Here is an 11,449-nt window from a genome sequence, read left to right as displayed (position 1 = left end):
TTATAAGCGTGGGGCTAGGCGAGCCCGTTCGGCAGGCAGCTCCCCGCAAGGCTTGTGAGAGGGCTCCAGGGACAGAGATGCGTTTCCCTTTAATAAGCTTCTCACACTACATTAAAGATAAAAGGGGAAGGGAAATATTTATATTCTGACAAAGCAGCTCTTCCCTTCAGGCTCTTGTTTTATTTATTAACTTGCTCTGTCCCTCTCCCAGTTTTTCTGTTGCAGGGGCTAGGCGTTTCCTCTCCTTCTCCCCTTTAGTCATTAGCTTTGCAGGTGAGTGACAGCAGGACTTTAGCATCGTTGTCAAAGAGATGAGGTTTGTATGTGGGTGCCCTTCCCAGGTGACACAGGAGCACCCCCCTACCACCCTTATCACATAGCACTTGAACGGCATTGCACTGGTTAAGTTACATCATTTGAAACGGTTCTGTGTCAGTCCAGCAAATGGTTTAGAGATACAGCAACCCGGACCCGTGACTGCCTACACCTGGGACTTCTCCAACCTTTTGTTGACTACACATTTCCTTCTCTCACTGAGGCAATCTCTTAAGGGTGCATACTTTCTCCAGCTAATCTGTCCAAAGCCAATAAAACACAGGTACGCTATTTTGAATTTCGATTCAACCCTTGTGCAATGATTATTTTTAAAGTCTCAGACCACCTATTGTTCAAAGCCTATGCTAGTTTGTGAAGGAGTTAATCCTCTGAACACTGCTCCCCACCCCCACCCCCCCCCGCCCAGAAGTCGCCTAGATGAGTAGTCAGGAGGAGGATGTGTAGGGGGCTATTTTAGGCTCTGCTCAGTGGGCCTGTATGATACTTGGAGTATTCATCCTGTCTTCCAAGTATGAGCTCTTTTATAATTAGGTAATGACATTTAAAAAAAATGATGCATAATCATCAATTAAAAATTTAAAGTACAAGGACAACAAAGAATGACCTACCTACCTACTTGTGGACAAGCAATATAGGGTGATGGCTAAGAGCATGGACTTTTGAGCCTGAAGTCTTGAGTTTGACTCTTAGCTCCTCCAGTTACTACTTGTGCCATGATAGGAAGCATCTCTATGTTTGTTTCCTCATCTGTAAAATGGGGGTGATGATCATATCTACCCTTTAAAAATCTTATAAGTATCAAGTATGTAGATGTATATAAAGCACTTAACATGGTGCTTCACACAGTGTAGTAAAGGTAATATGCTCTTTCCGCTATCTTTCCGTGCTGCCATAAGGATGTGCATGAATGTCCTGGATGATGCTCTCAAGAGTATCATCAATGCTGAAAAGAGAAGCAAATGCCAGGTGATTATTAGGCCATGCTCCAAAGTCATTGTCAGGTTTCTAACTGAGATGGTGAAGCATGGTTGCATTGGAGAATCTGAAATCATCAATGATCACAGGGCTGGGAAAATTGCTGTGAACCTCACAGGCAGGCTAAGTAACTGTGGAGTGATCAGCCCCAGATTTGATGTGTGACTCAAAGATCTAGAATAATGGCAGAATAACCTGTACCCCTCCCATCAGTTTGGTTTCACTGTACTGACAACCTCAGCTGGCATCATGGACTGTGAAAACACACAGGAGGGAAAATCCTTGGATTCTTTTTCTAGGGATGTAATACATACATGCAAATAAAATACCTCAGAGGAAGCAGTGACAGATTTTATTCTCTTGGGTTTCAAAATCACTTCTGATGGTGACTGAAACCATGAAATTAAGACACTTGCTTCTTGGAAGAAAAGCTATCACAAACCTAGATAGCGTATTAAAAAGCAGAAATATCACTTTGCTAACAAAGGTACATATAGTCAAAGCTATGGTTTTTCCAGCAGTCATATACGAATGTGAGAGTTGGACCAAAAAGAAGGCTGAGCGCCAAAGAATTGATGCTTTCGAATTGTGGTGCCAGAGAAGACTCTTGAGAGTCCCTTGGACTGCAAGGATATCAAACCAGTCAATCCTAAAGGAAATCAACCCTAAATATTCACTGAAAGGACTGATGCTGAACCTGAAGCTCCAATATTTTGGCTACCTGATGTGAGGAGACAACTCATTGGAAAAGACCGTGATAGTGGGAAAGACTGAAGGTAAAAGGAGAAGAGGGGACAGAGGATGAGATCATTGGATGACTCAATGGACATGAATCTGAGCGAACTCCAGGAGATAGTGGAGGACAGAGGAGACTGGCATGCTGCAGTCCATAGGGTTGCCAAGAGTCAGACACAACTTAGTGACTGAACAACAGCAATACAACAAAGAAAACAGACAATAAGAATTACCTATTGCTACTATTACCATTCAAAAATAATGAATATATAACATATAGTAAGTATATTCTAAAGAGAGAGAAAGAATAAGGGGAGGGCGCAGCAATAATTTTGTAGTAATAGGATCATATTATGCATGCTTTTAAAAGTAATTTAAAAACATTAGGTTTGGTTTTACGAACTTAACAGAAGAAAAGCACTTAGTTGAAATGGATGAACTTCAAGTATCTGTTCCTGAATAATAAGATCACTCCCAGGTTAAGAAATGACATGAGGGACATGAACTTGGGTGAACTTCAGGAGATAGTGAAGGACAGGGAAGCCTAGCCTGCTGCTGTCCGTGGGGTCCAGAGAGTCGGACCTGACTTAACGACTGAACAACAACAAGGTTAAGAAAATAAAGCGATGATGAAAATAAAGTTTGGGTGGGTGGTTTTGATTGACTTCCTATAAGGTGACTAGATGTTTTGGTGCTGTCATATTTCTTCCTGTCTCCCAATTTTTGATACTTCTATTATTTTAAATTTGTTTGGATTTATAGTACCTACATTCTGATTTGCATTTATTTATTTCTTCAGAGGTTTAGTTCTCTGGATTCAGTGTTATTGCTAGTCTTTTAAATCATACTTTCATATTACTAATCCTCTAATTTGATGAGTTTCTTGATGGCTATATTTCATTGTTAAGTAGTTTTTTAAAAAAATTATTTTTGGCTGCTCTGGGTTCTTTGTTGCTGCATGTGGGCTTTCTCTAGTTACAGCGAGTGGGGGCTACTCTTCAGTTGCAATGCATGGACTTCTCATTGCGGTGGCTTCTCTTGTTGCAGAGCATGGGCTATAGGCTTCACTATTACTAACCAATGTTAGGGTTTTGGTCAAGTCACCTAACTCCTCTGGGTCTGATAGTCTGCAAAACAAAAGTATTGGATTAGATTTTTAAAACTTCCTTAACTCTGAAATTTCCCTTCTCTTTTTCTACTTTGGAATCTTAGTGTAATAATCTGAAGGTATGTGTGATAGATAGACTACTTCAATTGCAAGCAAAAGAAACCAACTCCAATAGCCCAAAAGATATTTATTGAGGATATGAAGGTAGGTCACAGAGCTAAACGGAAAGCAGAAAACACAGGTTCAGAGAGGACAGAAGTCAGAGCAGGTCCTGGGGTCCTGGCAGTAGGAGCTAAGAAATAATCTCTTTAGGACACTGTAGTCTCAGTTGATATACACAATTGCACTCATTTCACATGCTAGCAAAGTAATGCTCAAAATTCTCCAAGCTAGGCTTCAACAGTACAGGAACCAAGAAATCCCAGATGTTCAAGCTGGATTTAGAAAAGGCAGAGGAACCAGAGATCAAATTGCCAACATCCGTTGGATCATCGGAAAAGCATGAGAATTCCAGAAAAACATCTACTTCTGTTTCATTGACTATGCTAAAGCCTTTGCCTGTGTGGATCACAATAAACTGTGGAAAATTCTTTTTTTTTAACCTTTTTATTTTCTAAATTTATTTTAACTGGAGGCTAATTACTTTATAATATTGTGGTGGTTTTTGCCATACATTCACATGAATCAGCCATGGGTGTACATGTGTTCCCCATCCTGACCCTCCCTCCCACCTCCCTCCCTAAACTTTGGAAAATTCTTAAAGAAATGGGAATACCAGACCACCTTACCTGCCTTCTGAGAAACTTGTATGCAAGTCAAGAAGCACGAGTTAGAACCAGACATGGAAAAACAGACTGGTTCAAAATTGGGAAAGGTGTATGTCAAGGCTGTATATTGCCACCCTGCTTATTTAACTTATATGCAGACTACATCGTGTGAAATGCTGGGCTGGATGAAGCACAAGCTGGAATCAAGATTGCTGGGTAAAATATCAATAACCTCAGATATGCAGAAGACACCACTCTTATGCAGAAAGTGAAGAGGAACTAAAGAGTCTGTTGATGAAGGTGAAAAACGAAAGTGAAAAAACTGGCTTAAAACTCAACATTCAAAAAACTAAGATCATGGCATCTGGTCTCACCACTTCATGACAAATAGATGGGAAACAATGGAAATAATGAGAGACTTTATTTTCTTGGGCTCCAAAATCATTGCAGATGGTGACTGCAGTCATGAAATTAAAAGACACTTGCTCCTTGGAAGAAAAGCTATGACCAACCTAGACAGCATATTAAAAAGCAGAGACATTACTTTGCCAACAAAGGTCTGGGTAGTCAAAACTGGTTTTTCCAGTAGTCATGTATGAATGTGAGAGTTGGACCAAAAAGAAGGCTGAGCCCCCAAGAATTGATGCTTTTGAACTGTGGTGTTGGAGAAGACACTTGAGAGTCCTTTGGATATCAAGGTGATCAAACCAGTCCATCCTAAAGGAGATCAGTCCTGAATATTCACTGGAAGAACTGATGCTGAAGCTGAAGCTCCAATACTTTGGCCACCTGATGCAAAAAGCCAACTCACTGGAAAAGACCTCAATGCCGGGAAAGATTGAAGGCGGGAGGAGAAGGGGACGACAGAGGATGAGATGGTTGGATAGCATCACTGACTCAGTGGACATGAGTTTGAGCAAGCTCCAGGAGATGGTGAAGGACAGGGGAGACTGGCAGTCCATGGGGTTGCAGAGTTGGACATGACTGAGTGACTGAACAACGTCTCAGTTGAAATTTGATCATTTGCAAGAACATTCCAGACTGAAATTCTGATGTTATGTTTCTAGCCTAGCTTAGACCTGTGTGTGTGTGTGTGTGTGTGTGTGTGTGCATGCTCAGTTTTGTCTGACTCTTCTGTGATCCCATGGACTGTAACCAGCCAGGCTCCTCTGTCCATGAGATTTCCCAGGCAAGAATACTGGAGTGGGTTGCCATTTCCTCCTCTAGAGTATCTTCCTGACTCAGGGACTGAACCTGAATCTCTTGCATCTCCTTCATTGGCAGGCAGATTCTTTACTACTGGGAAGCCCTGCATTGTATAAAAGAACCATGATGATTGTATCTACTAGGGAGGGGTTGTTCCTAAAGCCATTGAGGGGGTACTACTAGAAAAGGGGGGACTGGATACCAAGCAGGGGTCCATGATAGAGTGAGGGGCAGAGTTGTCTAAATGCTAAACATTATAGCATGAGAAGCCAACAGATGATTCCAAGAAATCGAAATGGTGACATGAGTCCTTGTTCATTCTCTTAGTAAATACTTACTGAATTCGTGAATGGCATTTTGGAGGAGACTAGAGAAACATAATAATGACCTGTGAAGCTGGTGGGAAAAGGTGCTTGGATCTTACTCAAGATGATCTGGGAACAAAATGATGTTCCCTTTTAATCTGAATCATTAAAATATATCTGGGCATATGCAACTGCAACTCATTATAGGAGAGATGTTAAGTAATTCTCTAATTATATGTATTACACTGTAGGCAGAGGATCCCAAGACAAGTGACTTATCTCAGATGTCAAGGGGCAGAGCTAAAAGCAGGACTTGACTTCCTGACTCGAGTAACTGTTCTGAACCAGCTGCCTAGCAACCGTGGCCCCCATTCAGGAGCTGCTATCATGTGAGTCGCCTTGGCATCTGGCTCCCCCACTAAATCCTGAATTTGTCAACTCAGGAACTTCTGGGTTCAGTTCCTCTGTGCTCCCTCAGGGCCTCTCATGGTGATGGACACGCAGAAGGGGGATATTCAGTGAGCATCTGCCCGATAGCCTCCCTGGAGGATGCCGAGCCTATCCTCACTTTAGATGCAGACTTGAGCTGCAGAGTATTGAAAACAGCTCTGGCTACTGTCACAAAGGCTTGGTTGGGGGCATAGGAGGAAGGACTTATTTCAGAGCTGAAGGATTTCAGAGACTTTTTCCAGCAGGAGGTGGAGCCATAAGCTGGGCGGTATCCATGTTAGGTGGCTCATTCATTTCAACATGGACATATTATAATGCTTGTGGCAAATAATGAAATATAAAAACTTCATCAAGAAAACCTGAGGGTGCAGGCATCTCCATTAGCTCCCGCCTTTTCCACGGGAGAAAGCTGGCCTGTGCCTTGAACTCTGCTCAGAAGGAAATGTTTATTGAAATTTGTCCTCCATCAAGGACGTGTGTGCGTGTGAGCTCTTTGCTTAAGGAAACTTACCAACCAGCATGATTCACCTTCAGAGGCTCCTGGCCAGGCCTCTACCCAGCTCCCAGGTTCCACAGTGCCCTTGGCCCAGGCAGGCTCCCCTCTCTAAGACTGGAGCTTGGCAATACCAACCCCACAGATGGATCCCAGAAGGATGGAACTCTGAGGCCATGAAATCATGTATTAATTACTGTTGCTTCTTCTTTTTATGATTAGTTACCTGCAAAGGAGGGAAGGGGTTTCGGTTACTCCTGTTTCTTTCCTTCTTTTTTTCCCTGAGGCGGTCAGTCTGTTCCTCTAAACCCAGTTTTGTGGGATGGCAGGAACTTCTAGCTTCAGCTTCACAACAACCAGGCTGTCTCCAATTATCGGAAGCCTGTTGTGAAATCCTCCAAGTTAAATTACCCTTGTTCACTTATGCTTCATAAACTGACATCACTCTGCCCTGAGAGGAGCAGAAGGCAGCGTGTTGGGAAATCAGAGACTTTATAGATGGTTGTATCTCCAAAAAGGTAGGTGCTCTTGGTGAACATTTGGGGCTGCTTCATCCTCACTTTTCATACTTCCATGGCACAAATATGGTATTGATTTGTTTAAAACAAGATTTTTTTTCCTCCTGAATCTCAGCATCAACCAGTCCTTTACATGTGCTCAACAGCCCTTGTCTCATTGTATCCATGTAACTCTGGTTATTTCACCCCCCCTTTGCCTTCACCCCATCTTTCATTCCCAGTGCCATGTCACGTCCATCCCCTGCCTTGTGTGTGACAGTGATTCTGAGCTATTTCTTAATAAAGCCTATTTGAGCTGACTTCTCCACGCCAGTTTCCCTGGCAACTCCAGTGAATTTACGTCAGAGAAATTTCTGCTGGGCCCTTAGCTGCGTGCATGCGTGCTTAGTGGCTCAGTTGTGTCTGACTCTGCAACCTCATGGACTGTAGCCCGCCAGGCCCCTCTGTCCGTGACATTTCCCAGGCAAGAGTACTGGAGTGGGTTGCCATTTCCTCCTCCAGGGGATCTTCCCGACCCAGGGATCGAACCTGTGTCTCTGCGTCTCCTGCATTGGCAGGTGGATTCTTTACCATTGAGCTACACTGGGAAGCCCACCCTTAGCTACACCTCCCTTACAATCCAAGAGATTCTCCAGAGAACTCAGCTCGCCTCCTCAACTTGTTTTCTAATACTCACTTAAAAGCAAACGACAAGAAAATAATTTTACTTCTACTTCAGTTGGACTTCAGTTTTCTTCATGTAGCCACAGAGATTTAGAATCACATAGATCTAGAGTGATGCTGAAGGGTGTTACAAGAAAAGCCCAGACAGAGGGTGGTAGCAGTATCAGTATCAGTGATGGGCTGTCCGGATGTCACTCATGCCACACTTGTCCTCCAGAACCTGCCCTCTGGCTTTCTGTGTGGATCCATCCCAAGATAACACAGGAAGACAGTTCCTGCATTTCCCCTCACTGTTCCCCCTTTCTCACTCCAAAAATTTCCAAACTTTTTAACGTCAGACCCATTTTATATAGTGATTCAAACACCAGGAACATCCAAAGAACGTTTCAAGTTTCCATTTATCAAGTGGCTTTGAGTGAAGAGCAGAAGTTCAGGCAGGACACACCCAGGGCTGTGGGTGGACTCTGTCAAGGCTGCAGCTGAGCACTTGGGGAGTGGGGCTGGGGGAGAAATCTGGGACTACGTGTTCTCCAGGGTGAAAGGTGCATGAAGGAGAAAGGAATTGTATAGAAAGGATGCGTGTGCAGCTGATTCCAGCCTGGGCTAATTTCCCTTTCTGTAGACTGGATATTTCTGTCTACTGAAGTTGACCTCACTGACACTCTAGGGTTGAATAATTAGCATTCTGTGCACACAGAGCTTTTGTTTAGGGCTTTTTCCTCTAGGGAACTTGTGAGGAGGGTGGGAGGAAAGGGAAAATTTTCGGCAGGTACGAACCCACAAAAGAAGGAGTTGTGAAAAGCAGAGACATGCAGGAATTTTTTTTTTTTCCTTAAATTTAAGTATAGTTGATTTACAAGGTGTTGGTTTTTGGTGTATGGCAAAGTGATTCAGATTATATATGTATATATTCTTTTCCATTATAGGTTTTTCCAAGATAATTGAATATAGTTCCTTGTGTTTATACAGTAGGGTCTGGTTGTTTATCTATTTTATATATAGTAGTTTGTGGCTGCTAATCCTCAACTCCTAATTTATTCTTCCCCTGCTTTCTCCTTTAGTAACCATGAGTTTGTTTTCTTTATCTGTGAGTAGGACTATTCTTTATGCTGTGTTTTGTTGATCAAATAAAAACCTGTGCCAGAGCCTGATTCCAATTTATCTTTGTTACATCAGAAGAAAATCAGCTCATATGTTATGAGAAGGGAAAAAAAAAAAAAACCAACTCACACCAAATCTTGTTCCAAAGTTTGTCAATGACTATGTTCCTTTCAGTTCAGTTCAGTCGCTCAGTCGTGTCTGACTCTTTGCGACCCCATGAATCGCAGCATGCCAGGCCTCCCTGTCCATCATCATCTCCCGGAGTTCACTCAAACTCATGTCCATCGAGTCGGGGATGCCATCCAACCATCTCTTCCTCTGTCGTCCCCTTCTCCTCCTGCCCCCAATCCCTCCCAGCATCAGAGTCTTTTCCAATGAGTCAACTCTTCGCATGAGGTGGCCAAAGTACTGGAGTTTCAGCTTTAGCATCATTCCCTCCAAAGAAATCCCAGGGCTGATCTCCTTCAGAATGGACTGGTTGGATCTCCTTGCAGTCCAAGGGACTCTCAAGAGCCTTCTCCAACACCACAGTTCAAAAGCATCAATTCTTCGGTGCTCAGCTTTCTTCACAGTCCAACTCTCACATCCATACATGACCACTGGAAAAACCATAGCCTTGACTAGACGGACCTTTGTTGGCAAAGTAATGTCTCTGCTTTTGAATATGCTATCTAGGTTGGTCATAACTTTCCTTCCAAGGAGTAGGCATCTTTTAATTTCATGGCTGCAGTCGCCATCTGCAGTGATTTTGGAGCCCCAAAAAATAAAGTTTGGCATTGTTTCCACTGTTTCCCCATCTCTTTCCCATGAAGTGATGGGACCAGATGCCATGATCTTCGTTTTCTGAATGTTGAGCTTTAAGCCAACTTTTTCACTCTCCACTTTCACTTTTATCAAGAGGCTTTTGAGTTCCTCTTCACTTTCTGCCATAAGGGTGGTGTCATCTGCATATCTGAGGTTATTGACATTTCTCTCAGCAATGTTCCTTTAGTTCCACCCAAATTGATGGCCACCAAATATCTCTGTGAAAACTCTTAAATTTTTTTAAAATTGAAATGTAGTTGACGTACAATATCTTGTTCGTTTCAAGTGTACGACATAGTGACTTGGTATTTGCATAGATTATGAAATGATCACTCTGTTAAGCCTAGTAACCATATTTGTTTAGTCGCTAAGCCATGTCCGACTCTTTTGCAAACCTATGCACTGTAGCTTGACAGCCTCCTCTGTCCAGTAGATTCTCCAGGCAAGAATACTGGAGTATGTTGCCATTTCCTCCTCCAGGGGATCTTCCTGATCCAGGGATCACACCTGTGTCTCCTGCATTGGCAGGAAGGTTCTTTACCACTGAGTCACCAGGGAAGGCCTCTAGTAACCATACATCTCCATACAAAGTCATTACAATATTATTGGCCATATTCTTTACATTGTAATCTATGTGAAAACTCTTAACTGTAGTGTCCAGAACCCTGCTTGCAGCCAAGCCAGTGAGATTATTAAAACTCACCCAAGGGCTGCAGACAATTAAAATAATGATGTACAGCTCCACAAATTGGCATGAGTAGCTCAGGTGATACCAAAGAGGAAAGGAGGATTTTGAGCCTCTCCAGTAAATCAGCTTTAATGAGGATGTCCTTTGCTTTTCCTGCCATCCTTTCTAGTTATAAAATAAAGCTACCAAGATCTGTTGATGTAATCCCAAAAGACGATGCTGTCCCCACACAGGATGGCCCTCAGTCTAAAAGTCGCATTCCCCATCTGATCACCTCTTTTCCTCTTAAATGGAAAAGTTTAGCTGGAATGAGGTACTACATGTAACCCTCACAATTTCCATTTAATCCTATAAGGAAAGGGGGTGATTAGTTTTGAGTTTTGAGAAAACTCAGTGCTTGCTTCACTGCTCTCTCTTCCTGTACTTGGGGTGGTATGTTTTCCAACCCAAGTGATTAAACAAGACTCATCCTGAGTTTGAATCAAATATGAGTTGAGGGCTTGGGAGGCCCCAGCTGTTTGAAGGACCACCTGTTTGCAAATAAACCTTAAAAAAAAGGAGTAAAAAGATTTTTCTGGGGATAGAGTTAGCTCTGGCAAGGTAACATCTTAAGGGAATAAGCTTAACAGAATTAGAAACAGGTGGATTAGCTTTTCTTAAAAATATCCTTCGTTAAAACAATGAGGGGAAAACACTTGGCATGATGTATTTCAGATTTGGTGCAAGTAACATTGGAGACAGGGAGGTAATTCACTGAACCCAAGGACATGTCAGTTAACTTCCATGTTATGGCATATGAGTATACAATGTATACTTACTATACATGTTACCAATAAAGCCTTTCCCTGGCTAATGTGTCTCTGATTTGCAAATAAACTCTGTGTGCTTACACTTTTGTTTTAAAATCATTAGCTTGTGCTCAGGCACTGCCACCATGGGCAACCAAATCTCCAACTCTATCAATAAGTAATTCTAAAAACAGAAGTTTAAACAAATATCTGTCTTATTATCTCATCTTTTAACTGTATGTCATTTGACACACTCATAGCTCCTAATAAGGAAAGTAAAGATTAATTAGGTTAGAAAAGGGCATGTCAAGATTGGCCCACTCTACAAAAAAAATGTGACTCATTCTCAAATTCTATGTGTATGTGCATGCATACATGTGTATGAATAATCTTGTTCTCATACCTCTCAAATGTCCACTAAGTAATCCAGGAATTTTCCCCTTAACTTTCCCCTGTAATTTCAGAACAGAGTCTAGTATACAGCAGGTGAATCTTACTTAACTGCATTGTAC

General features: G+C 42.3%; 1 pseudogene; it reads left to right on the top strand.

The window, feature by feature from the left end:
• The first annotated feature begins 855 nt into the window (after nucleotides 1–855).
• LOC129647807 (40S ribosomal protein S15a-like) lies at nucleotides 856–1,610 on the top strand (annotated as a pseudogene).
• Nucleotides 1,611–11,449: the final 9,839 nt, after the last annotated feature.

This window comes from Bubalus kerabau, chromosome 3, assembly GCF_029407905.1.
Source record: "Bubalus kerabau isolate K-KA32 ecotype Philippines breed swamp buffalo chromosome 3, PCC_UOA_SB_1v2, whole genome shotgun sequence".
NCBI lineage: Eukaryota > Metazoa > Chordata > Mammalia > Artiodactyla > Bovidae > Bubalus > Bubalus kerabau.
This window is presented reverse-complemented; position numbering and strand designations above follow the sequence as displayed.